We start from the raw sequence: 12,657 nt of genomic DNA, 5'->3' as shown, positions 1-12,657 counted from the left end.
TCCATCAACGGCTAGATCTCTGGCTACAAAGGTATCTATGCCAAGCAACCCTATACTCGAATTGGCTAGAGAGGAAGCATGCCATGACTTGGCCTACCAAGCAATGATAAAAGAAATATCTACCAAGGTTCAGAATTTGAAGTTACAGGCCAAGTATCATAAATTTTCTGTTGACAATGGACTTATTTACTATAGAACAAGGCTATATATACCAGCAAGCCAGTCACTTAAGCAGAAGATATTGTGGGAAGCTGATGATTCCCCTTTCGCAGGACATCCTGGCTATGCAAAAACTCTTAATGCAGTTAGGAAGAGCTATCATTGGGAGAGGCTCAAGGGTGACGTTCTCAAATATGTCACTGAATGTTTGTCTTGCCAACGTATCAAGGCTGAACATGTCTTGATGCCAGGAAAATTGCAACCACTTGACATTCCCCAAATGAAATGGGAATTCATCAGTATGGATTTTGTGGTGGGCTTACCCCAAGTCCAAGGAGGGTACAACTCCATTATGGTTGTAGTTGACATGCTTACTAAGGTTGCACACCTGATTCCAGTAAAGACAAACTATAAAGCCTCCGACATTGCTAGAGTGTTTATCAAAGAAATATTCAAGCTACATGGGTTACCTAGAAGGATCATTAGCGATCGAGATTCTCTTTTCACTTCACACTTCTGGAGAGCTATCTTTGAAGCTATTGGAACCCAACTCTGTTTTAGCACTGCCTACCATCCCCAAACAGATGGACAAACAGAGCGAGTAAATCAAATCATTGAGGATATGCTTAGGGCTTACTGCTGTCGTGAGCCGAAGAGGTGGATTCAATACTTGCCGTTAGTAGAATTTGCTTACAATGCTTCTTACCAGCAGAGCATTCAAATGACGCCTTTTCAGGCATTGTATGGTCATGATTGTCAAAGTCCCCTAAATTTTTCTGATCCTACCCTGAGAGTGGAAGCTTCAAGACAAATGTTGGAGGACATGGATGACCAAATAAGGTCAATAAGACAAGACATACAAGCAGCCAAAGATAGACAAAAGGCATATGCGGATTTGAAGCGCCAAGAGAGGGTCTTCGGAGAAGGAGACATGGTTTTCATTCGTGTACGCCCCAAGAGGAGCTCTTTATCTCTAGGAGAATGCAAGAAGCTAAGTCTAAGGTATTGTGGACCGTATACAATCCTCAAATGCCTAGGACCCAATGCTTATAAATTGCAACTTCCTGATAACCTAAAAGTTCACAATGTATTCCATATTAGTCTCTTAAAAAAGTATGTACCCAACCCAAATCATGTACTTGATGACCAACAAATTGTAATACCTAGTCAAGGAGTCCTTGAACTAAGACCGGAAAAGATTTTAGATGTCAGGGAGAGACAGTTGAGATCTAGAACCTTGAAAGAATGCCTCGTCCAGTGGAAAGATTATCCCGAAGAGGATGCTACCTGGATGGATGAAAGCTCTCCCAATCTTCAATATCCCCAGTTTACCTCGAGATGAGGACATCTCGATTCTTCTAAGGGGGAGAGAAGGTAATATTTCCGCGTACCGCATACCGTAAATATTAACTTACCGCACGCCGTGTAAACCCTGTGCAAGGGTATTCCCTACTTCGTAATTATTGGTAACCTCATCCACACCATGCACGCTCAAAAATGAGGCCTCCACGTCGAGAATTAAAGGCCGGGGTTGAAGACCGTAAAAGCCGCGAGGAAACAACCGATTGGGAAGGGCAAATGGGATAAATTCAAGGCAAATTTTTTTAATTATTATCCCTTCCCCCAGCCGATGCATGGCTGGGGGAGAGGGAGTGTGGAGGGGGGATGGCCAAGGTGGAGTAAAGTCGGACTGCATGAGGGGGAGTCCTCCAGGTGTGTGGAGGCCCTCTTCCCCACCCCCCCCCCCATGCCTATATAAACACTCCCTAGCTAGGGGGTGCTGAGGAGGTGCCGGACGTGAAGGGAGGAGGCCGGGCTGTGAGAAGGGGGAGGTCGCCGTGAAGCGCCACGCTGCCGCCAGTCCGCCAGTCCGCCATCGCTGCCGCCCAGACCGCCAAGCCATCTTAGGCCGCCGCCGCCACGCTGGATCACGACCCCCGCCCTCGACGTTGCTGCAGGGGGTCCAGAAGCTTCTTAGAAGCTTCTAAGAGGAGGGGGCTTCCTTAACCCCCCTTCCCACCACATTTCCCAAAGGCCCATTCATACCCCCTCCCCGAGACTGTGAAGAGGAGAAGGTGAAGCCCGTAAAGACCCCCACAACACCCATCGAAAAAGACTTTTCGCCAAAAAGACTTCAAAGCCCTCAAGCCATCCGTGAATCAATTCCGTGCCAACTCGAGTTTTTCCTAAAAGAACTCCTAAAGCCCTTTGCCGCAAGCGCCATCCCGCAAAGGAATCTTCCGCATACGAGGAAAAAAGGCAAAGGTCGGAAGGCTGCATTCCGAGGCAAGTCAATTCGTAGACCACAAAGGCAAATCAGAAGCCGAATCTACGCCTACGATGGCCCCAAAAAGATCACAAGGTGCGACCGCGGGAGGTTCATCTCCGAGTATACAAGTGGATATCTCCCCGAGCCCTCAAGTCCAGGTTCTTTCGAGTTATTTTCGCATAAAGAAATGATTAGGCGCGCTTAGTTCATAAAGGGAATTGCATTTTTATGCTTAATTTTAATGCATGTGGAAATTGGAAAAAAATACATTTGATAAAGTATCTCTTGAAACATTAGGCAAGATTGAAATATGTCATGAATTTGAAACGAGTTATCCACCTTAGAAGACTAGTTGCATGTAGTTTTCTTTTTTTGGTACATTATCAAAGTAATGAGCCTAAACTTAGGGCAAAGAAATGGAATTTATAAGTGCATTCTCTTTCGTCCTAGACATGGTAGGAATAAGCGTGTGCCGCATGTTAGGTAACATCCTCCTCGTAATGATTTCATGAGGAAAGGTTAACACCCATAAGATATTATCCGAAAAGAAATAATAGAGTACGAAAATGATCTTATGGACCTGCAAATAGCATGTAAAATGGAATGAGTTAACACTAGCTTTAGTTTGGTATAAACTTCGTTAACTACATTATAGCTAGGAGAATGTTGCGTATTGCATAGTCATCATGCGAAGACGTCATTCATCAGAAGCCGCATTTAGGAAAGGTTGCATGGTTCGTCAAAGCATAAGATTCGAAAGTATAGACTACAAGGTTGTAGGCATGATTAATAGGTCTTAGGAAAAGTTAGTATCCAGATTATCATGCATTTTTGCTACACCAAGGAAAGATAAAATTATCGTGAACCATGTGATGCGTAGAAGCAATAAATCACATGTTTACGCGTATTGGTGTAGTTGTAACTATTGTTCTCCATTAGATTTAGTTTATTACCTTTAGAAGGTTCATCCTTGTCACAATACAAGTATATCGAGTTGTCTAAGTAACCTAAACACAAGGGATTCATATGGGCATGGCTCAGTCGATATGATAGGTATCCCAAGTGCCAAGTGCAATAAGAATTCGACCTAGTTTTACACTTGTTGCCAAGTCTAAACCCGCAAATCCAAAGATCTTACACACGTTCACGAAATGTCGAATCAATTGGATGTTCATGCATAAAATGATCTAAGGTTTTATCCTAAGGATCATTCGTTCAAATGATGAAACTCCGACGGAGTTGCAAATTTCTAGGACCATGGGCCAACATAATTAGGAATGGGTTGGAGGATACCCTAAACCCTGCTACTCGGCTAGAGGTAATTCCGTGGCCGGGGGACGCCATTCAATGGGTGGAATGATCCCGTGGAATGATGCAACACATGTGCAAAAAGGTTGCAACATCGTATAGACTTGAGATTTGTCCACAAGAGAGTTTTGTCATCTCTCGAAATGAGGTTGGCAAGTTATTGAAAGAATTTAACTTACAAGAGGATGAGTAATCATCCTGTTACTCACTTTTCTTGGGGGATAATTGCCAAGGAAAAGGAAAGTTAGGTATTTGCCTTGAAGCAAATGACCAGACAATAAACTAAAGCGACATGGTCGCTGGAATCTACCACAACAAAACCTAAAGTATTGGTAGGGTATGACCCTAACCCAAGAATGATAGGAATCTTGCCAAGTTGCAATTGATTCCGGATCGAATGCAGGTTGCATTCGGAGAAAAGGAGTCACTCCTTAACAGTTTGCCAGCTAAACGACCACTGGAATTGATTGTGCTTGTAATAGTTTAGAAAGCACTGTTTGCATTGTTTGCTCAAGGAACTAAAGGATGAAAAGATATCTAAAGCTTCAGGTTGAAGCCTGAAGGGAGAGGCAGCTTCAGTTACCCTCGACTGCCTGCCTGACCCTAACCAAGGGGGTTGTTAGCCGCGCCAGGAACGTGGACCGAACCCGCCGCGAGAGGTCTCTCCGTTGAGTTCTACTTGGAGCAGGAGGATGCTTGGGTGCCAAGGGGGGCTCTGGCCGTAAATCCCTCGCCTTTCGGGCCCTGCATAAGAGGCTAACGTGACTCGGGATTGGATCTCGAGGCCCGCATACTAGTCTACGGGCGGAAACTTGGATTAGTGATCCCTGGTGGATTACTGGATAGCCTTCGGGCGGATTATGATACGCCTATGGGCGGGAACTCCTTGTATTTCAAAGATAAAATGATAAAATGATAATAAAGAAGTTGTTTGGCATTGTTTTCTTTATGTCCTGTGATAAGATTACGTGAAGGAACCAGTGCATAACAGGGTTAATCAAAGAAGCTGTTTGTATATGTCAAACTAATGTGGTAGGTAATTACATAACTAAAACAAACCGAGGAAAGTGCGGAGGATGGACCATGGGTCCGTCCTATGGATGGGTGGTCCCGGTTAGCCGGGAACTTTTCTCAAAGTCTTCGACGAACATAGGATGATCGTCATCTCCGAAACAAGTAACGAGAACGATGACTTAGAATTAACTATTACCCGATTCACGCTGTTTTAGGGGAATGGAATGGGACTATGCCTTATGGCAGAGAGGTCAAGCCTTGCATCCCTCTCGTTTCCCATTCTCCTTGAACCAAGTGCAGCGTGAATCCGCTTCGGACCTGGCGTTTCTGCGTAAAGTAGTTCGCTCGGGTCTGACTCTAGTTGTTGCTAGCTAACGACCAAACAGGAAAACCCAAATTCAGGTCGACCCTAAGTGGGAACGGCCAGGATACTTCTGCTACGTGGCAGACGCGGGAAGACCTAGATCGCAAGTCCCGTAACATTCCATGGGAGTGCCGGGCGGAGCCTTCTAGACATCCTTCCCGATGGACTGCTAAGACGTGTCCGGGATGATTCTAGTGGACACGTTACACCTTGACTACTAATCTTGCCTTGTATCTATTCACAGAACCATCTGCATTGTGCTTTACCTTATAAACCCACTTACAGCCAATTGCATTTTTACCTTTAGGCAAAGGTACTAACTCCCATGTAGCATTTGCTTTCAAGGCATCCATTTCTTCATCCATGGCTTTCTCCCATTTTTCTTTTCCCATGGCTTGCTCAAAAGATGTGGGTTCTGGTTCCTGTATCACTTTGACTATATATGCATAGTGAATGGCTGTAAATCCATCATATTTCAGCCTATCCACAGGATACCTAGCTCTCGTAGACCTGCGCAAAGTAGGTTCACTCCCAGGTGCTCTCAAAACATCCCTGGTCTTCCTTACTCCAGGTGTAACAATAGAAGGAATACCCAACTCATCATCAATGCTCTATTCTGAGCCACTGGATTCACCATCCACATAAGAGTGACCTGCATTCACATCAAACATGGGCTGATCAACCTTCTCTTTTCCTTTTTGTGATACCTGCATACCACTATCTGCATTGCTTTGAGAAGATTCTCCTGATCTCAATCTGCGTGTCCACGGCGAAGAATGTAAACCATTACTAGAGGACGCTCCAGGTCCACTAATATTTTGTGACTGCTACTGTGAATTCTGTGCAGCATTACCATTTTGTGCATCTACATCATCAATCACATTTACTGGTTTATACCAGCTACTCATCTCATCAAAAACAACATCTCTGCTCACTGTAAACTTACGAGTAGAAGGGTTATAGCATCTATACCCTTTTTGCTGCAGAGAGTAACCAATAAAGATGCACTTCTCAGCTTTTGGATCCAACTTGGATCTCAACTCATCTGGCACATGTACATAGGCAATGCAACCAAAAATTTTCAAATGAGAAATATCTGGTTTCCTACCAGTATACCTCTCCTCTGGAGTCATCCCATGTATTGCTGCAGTGGGAGTCCTGTTCATTATATAGACTGCTATAGCAACTGCTTCAGCCCAATAAAAATCTGGCAAGTCTTTTTCATTGAGCATGGCACGAGATACCTCTCCAATATGCCTGTTTTTCCTTTGTGCAATTCCATTTTGTTATGGGGTATAACTGCATGAATATTGCTGCTTTATGCCATGCTCCTGTAAGAACTTTGCAAACTCATTTGAGAGGTACTCTCCCCCTCCATCTGACCTTAGGCATTTTATTTGCAGACCTGTTTCTTTTTCAGCCATAGCTTTAAGGGTTTTGAAATGCCCAAAAACTTCACTTTTCTTTTTCATAAAATACACCAAAACTTTTCTGCTATAGTCATCAATAAAAGTGACAAAATAATGACAGTCTCCAAGAGATGCAGCTTTAGTAGTCCACACATCAGAGTGGATTAATTCCAATGGCTTCTCACTCTCTTGAACATGTCTAGGAAATGGTTTCCTTGCCTGTTTTCCAAACTGACAGGCTTCACATACCTTATGCATTTCTGCAACCTTGAATTTTGGCAATCCTGCAACAATATTTTGGGCCTGCATTGATTTAAGTCGCTGTACATTAACATGACCAATGCGTTTATGCAAGATATCAATATCTGCAACTACACCGGTCCCATGTGCAAACATTGCTGCACTCAATTCAGACATGTCTGCATCCAATGTAAACATTCTGCCCTTCTTCTTTCCTTTTGCTATCAAGCGACCTTTATTTTTCATATCCTCAACAAAGCATCCATGAGGATTAAATTTGACCTGCAAGCCCTGTTCAACCATTTGACCAACAGAAACCAGATTCTTGGTGATATTCGGGACATGAAATACATCGGACAGGTATTTCTTTTTCCCATCCTGCATAGACAAGGGAATTTTTCCAATCTGCACAGTAGGATGTGCAGTATCATCATCAGTCTCCACAAATCCTGGTTTTTCCATTTTCCTTGCATCCTCCATCCATTCTGCATGACCTGTCATGTGGTTTGATGCACCTGAATCAACATACCATACATCGTTGCTTTCTTCTGCACTTGTCACAGAATTGTTCATGTGCTGCACCATAAACAAATGCTCATTTCTATCATCACCCTGTCTACTAGAGGATGCATAATTTCCTTGTTGCAGTTTTCCATTCATGATGTCATTCTGCTTTTTATAGCAGTCTTTAGCCATATGACCCATTTTACCACAATAATAGCATTCAACATTACTGTTTGCATTTTGGCCTCTTTCCCATCCACCACGACCTCTTTGGCTCCCCCTGCCTCTAGAGTTACCACGTCCTCCTCCATAGGACTGGTTTTCTTGAGTTTGCTGCATATTCTGATCTCTGCCACGGCCTGCAAATCAGCCTCCTCTACCTCTGCCTCTACCTCTTCCAGCATTTGAGTAGAAGACAACTTCTTTTGAAGCTCCTCTTGAAGAAGATGCACCACCATTTCTCTGTTCCTCAGAAATTAGAAGAGCAATCAACTCCTCAAAATCAGAAAATCTTTCACGAACTTAAATGGATGTCCGAAACTGTGCATAATCCTTTCCTAGACCATTCAAGGTCACAGAAACTAAATCATCATCTTCCACTGGTGACCCAATGGAAGCAAGTGCATCTACAATCTTCTTCACCTTCATGTGGTAGTCGTTGATGCTCATATTTTCTCTTTGCACATTGTGCAACTCTTGCTTGAGCTGCATTTTCCTGGCTTGCGTATTTGTGCTATACATTTTTGACAAAGTATCCCATTCCTCCTTTGGCGTACTTGCATCCTGAATATGCACAATCATAGAGTCTGAAATGCTGATAGACAGCCAACACATAACTTTCCTGGCTCTCTCATGCCATGCTTTAAATGCCTGCATTTGCTGTTGATTGGGAACATCAGGAAGAACTAGTTCTTCTTCATTTCCTGCGACAAATTCCCAATATCATTTTCCCATAAGGAAATTCGTCATTCTAAACTTCCATGCTTGGAAGTTGTTCTTGTCAAGCTTTTCAATGACAATCTGTGAAAGAGAATCAGATGCCATTACAGAAGACTGCAAAAAATTCAGTCACTGTAAAAACCACAGCTTCACCCTCACAAGGGAAAATCTGCAAAACTGGCGAAAGTGGTATTTGACCACACAGTCACTTCCTAGTGACGATTTTGCATCAACAGGCAACAGGGATGATTCTGTAACTCCCAATGTCTCTGCGCACAAGCATACAATGCAATTTTTACAGTAACTATTCACCGACCTGTAGAACAGTGGCTGCACAGCATAAAACTGGGCCTTTTCCTGAGTGCGTGCAAAAAACTTCCGCCTCCAAAACAGGCCCCGAAATGGCCTCAAATAAAAAAAACAAGGTCGCCGAGGGCTAAAGGCCTCACCCGCAGCATATACTGCCCTTTTGCTTCACCGCGAAGGGCGTCTCAACCTGAGACAATGCACTCCTGCACTTTCCGGCTGTGCTGCCTGTAGAGATCTGCTCCCGAAACAGAACATGAAAGCAACAGTGCTCCTCTTACCAGAACACCGCGAGCTTGGCTTGCTTTCTTGAGCTCCTTACCACGAACAAGGCTCTGATACCATCTCAAGATTGTGGGAGAGAAGGAAGGAGTCTCGCTTGAAGCTTTCTTGCTTGCAGAATGGGGGAAGACACACAAGGGTGGAGACTGAAAACAGTTTTCCTCTTCTTAGTTGTGTAAGCCAAAAGAACTCAAGTACAAAGAAATAGAAGAACCCTAGATATGGGTCTCAAACCAAACTCAACTAACTAAGGTGGCATACTAACTGAGCCACGAACTAGAGTAGATAAGGATAGCTATCATGTAGCTATTATTTAGGGGCGGTGTACCAACCGCATCTGCAACTGACAAGTCGATGACATAAATACACAACGGTCACCGTGGCGTATCACGAGTGGAGCTCGATATCTCAACAATCAGTTCTCTCCAACAAGGGAGTAAACAACCAGGTCCAGTTAACCATCGCGCACAAGGGAATAATCTCCTGCAAGACGATGGACCAAGGCAAATATTGCAAAGAGGAAAGGCTGTTGTAGAGGAGTTACCTCATGGCAATGGAGTCAACCTTATTGAGGCGGTACGTGTCAATGATGCTGAAACTTCTAATCTACGAGCCGTAATAAGAGGTCAAACGATTAAAGAGGGTGACAAATGAATGGTAAAACCTATCATGGGAAGCCTTAAGCAAAACGCTAGAGAAAAGCGAGTCCTGAATCTTGATAAGGAAGGTGGATCGTTAAGACCTGTTGGTAGTAAAGTCGATCCCAAGGAGGATAAAGGATTGCCAAGAAAGAAGGTAAAGGCTAAAAAAGAGGCACCAAAGCTGATGGAAAGACCAAAGGAGAGAATGGTTTGGTGTGAGAAGATAACTTTGGCTAATTACCACGACTTTGATCTAGCAAGTTTCCTTTGCGAAGTCAAACCAGATGTGAATCTCCTGCAATTGATTAAGCTTTCTCTAGGAATATGCAAGGAATTCAAGAAAATCCTGCATATAGGGTATATAGTAGAACCTTTGGGCATAGCTAGAGTGGGGGAAGCTTGGTTTGATCATGCTGAAAAGCATTCCGCTAGGGTTCCAGCATATGTGGATGGAATATTAATGGAGCATGCTATCGTGGACACTGGTTCCTCCGTCAATATCATAAGTTTAGACTTGATGGAGAGGTTAGGTCTAGGGATCCAAAAAGACGGCTCCACACTTCTTAGGATGGCTGATGATAGTCTAAGACAACCAGAAGATTGCATTACTAAGGTCCACGTCATAGTTGCGAGCATGGAATGCTATCTGGACTTTAGGGTGATAAGGTTTGCAGGACATCCTAGCTATCGAGTTTTGCTAGGCAGGCCATGGATTCTATGGACAAACTGTCAAGTCGATATACCCGCTGGTCAAGTGATTCTAGGTCAAGGTGCCCATGGTGTAATAGTGGATGCTTACCTTGAGTCTCCTCAGAGTGAGAGAGCTCCATTATCCTCCGCTGAACTTGAAACAATAGATGATCCATCTGGTAGTGACTCGTCATCGAGCGATGGATCTAAGGAAGCCCGCCCTGTACGTCAAAAAGTAAGGCATATGCCATTTTATTTAAGGGACGGGTTGTATGAGGAACTACATAAGTTGTGTAAAGAAGGTTTGATCTTCCATGTTCAACATACAAAATGGTGTTCACCAGTAGTGATCAGGAAGAAGAATAATAATCAGATCCATCTTTGTGTAGATTTTAGAGAGTTGAATAAGCAGACTGTTAAAGATTACTACCCATTGCCGTTTGTTGACCAAATTTTGGATCAACTAGCGGGTAGGGAAATCTATTAGTTTATGGACTGCTTTGCAGGGTATAACCAAATGGTGATCATTAAGCAAGGCAAGATAAAAACAACGTTTATTACAATATTCGGTACCTTTGCATACCATGTGATGGAATTTGGATTGTGTAATGCACCTGGTTTGTGGAAAAGAACAGTCGACAAGACCTTTCGTGACATCTCCCCAGAGGAGCTGAAAGTATTCATTGACGATTTGGGGGCAACCACTGTAAGGGATAGAAAATTGATCATTTTGCGCAAGTGTTTCGAGAGTTGCAGACAATTTTGCATAGCTCTTAACCCACGTAAGTGCGTCTTCGGAGTCCCTTATGGGCTCTTGTTAGGCCATGTGGTCAGTTCTGTAGGGATTGCGATTGATCCTGAAAAGATCAAGGTCATAGTCACCATGAGTGTGCCACGTACTCCAAAGGAAGTGCATATCACTCTGTCATCAGTAGGGTATTATCAGAGGTTTATCAATGCCTTGGCAGAAAGAACGTTGTCGCTGACAAACCTATTGTCCTTTAACAATCAGTTTATATGGAGTGATGCTTGAAAAGTGTCTTTTGATGATGTGAAGCAGGAGCTTGCCAAAGCACCTATTTCAAAACTAGGGAAAATGGGGCGAAATGTTCTATATATTTTCAGGAGCAACCATGTATAGTATCAGCTGCTGTTTAGCTCAAATCTGGGAGGAAAAGTGGTATCATCCAATAGCTTTTGTTGGTCGGAAGTTGGGCATATCGGAAATTAACTACACCTATATGGAGAAGTTGTGCCTTGTGATGGTATTTGCGACCAAAAAGTTCAGGCACTACATTCTTTATGAGAGGGTGGTTTTTTATATGAAGGCGGAAGGGCTTTGATTGTTGTTGAATAAGTTACAGCCGCCTAACTGTTTAGCAAAGTGATTAATCACTTTGCAGGAATTTGATTATGAGATTAAGAGCAAGCCACCGAAGCTTTAAGGCATTGTAGAGTGTCTTGTGGATTTCGGAGAGCCAAAAGAGATCGTGGTTGAAGGAAGTGACATGAAGACTTTTTTCAAGATTGATACGGTGTCCATTCCCTCCTGGTATGTTGCTATAATGCACTATCTTTCTACGGGAGAGACTAGAACTACTTTATCAAAATCGGAGAAGAGGAAGATTAAACAACAGGCATTGAAATATTCCTTGATCGCAGGCACACTATATTGGCACGGTGTTGATGATATCTATCGCCGATCTGTGATGCATGACGAGGTTCCTTTCATCTTGGGAGAGTGCCATGATTCCATGTGTGGAGGGCACTTCGCTGGGCGGTTAACGGCACAAAAGGAGCTGGATATTGGTGGCCATCCATCTTCCAAGATTCCTTTGAGTACGTTAAGAGATGTGATACCTATCAAAGGCATGATAGCAGAGAGAATAGGAAACGCCCACTTATGCCTATCATGGCTATCCTTCCATTTGAGAAGTGGGGCATTGACTTTGTGGGTCCTATTACCCCATCGTCTACTACTCAGAAGAGATATATTATAGTAGCAACTGATTACTTTGTGCCTATCATGGCTATCCTTCCATTTGAGAAGTGGGGCATTGACTTTGTGGGTCCTATTACCCCATCGTCTACTACTCAAAAGAGATATATTATAGTAGCAACTGATTACTTTACAAAGTGGTCAGAAGCATGGGCGACGAGGCAGGACGATGCAAAAGAGACTGCCACTTTCCTACTTGAGCAAATCATCTGTCGTTTTGGTCCACCAAAGGAAATAGTATCGGACTGTGGAACTCACTTTTTAAATAAAGTGATTAAAAGTCTGACTGAAGCTTGGAAAATTAAGCATAACAAGATGACCCCCTATAATCCACAAGCAAATGGATAAGTTGAAAGTATCAATAAGCAGCTTATGGGTATCCTATCCAAGATAGTCTCCGAAAATAAGTGAGAGTGGGATACAAAATTATTTGTGGCGGTTTGGGCGTATAATACGACATTTAAACGAGCCACTGGCCACACCCCATTTAAATTAGTTTACAGGGAGGAGTGTGTCTTGCCCTTAGAAATTGA

The sequence above is a fragment of the Lygodium microphyllum genome, chromosome 28, assembly GCF_053477565.2.
Source record: "Lygodium microphyllum isolate KBCC chromosome 28, Lygodium_microphyllum_v1.1.10, whole genome shotgun sequence".
In the NCBI taxonomy this organism is placed as follows: domain Eukaryota; kingdom Viridiplantae; phylum Streptophyta; class Polypodiopsida; order Schizaeales; family Lygodiaceae; genus Lygodium; species Lygodium microphyllum.
The sequence above is the reverse complement of the archived record's forward strand: the minus strand, read 5'-3'. Positions refer to the sequence as shown.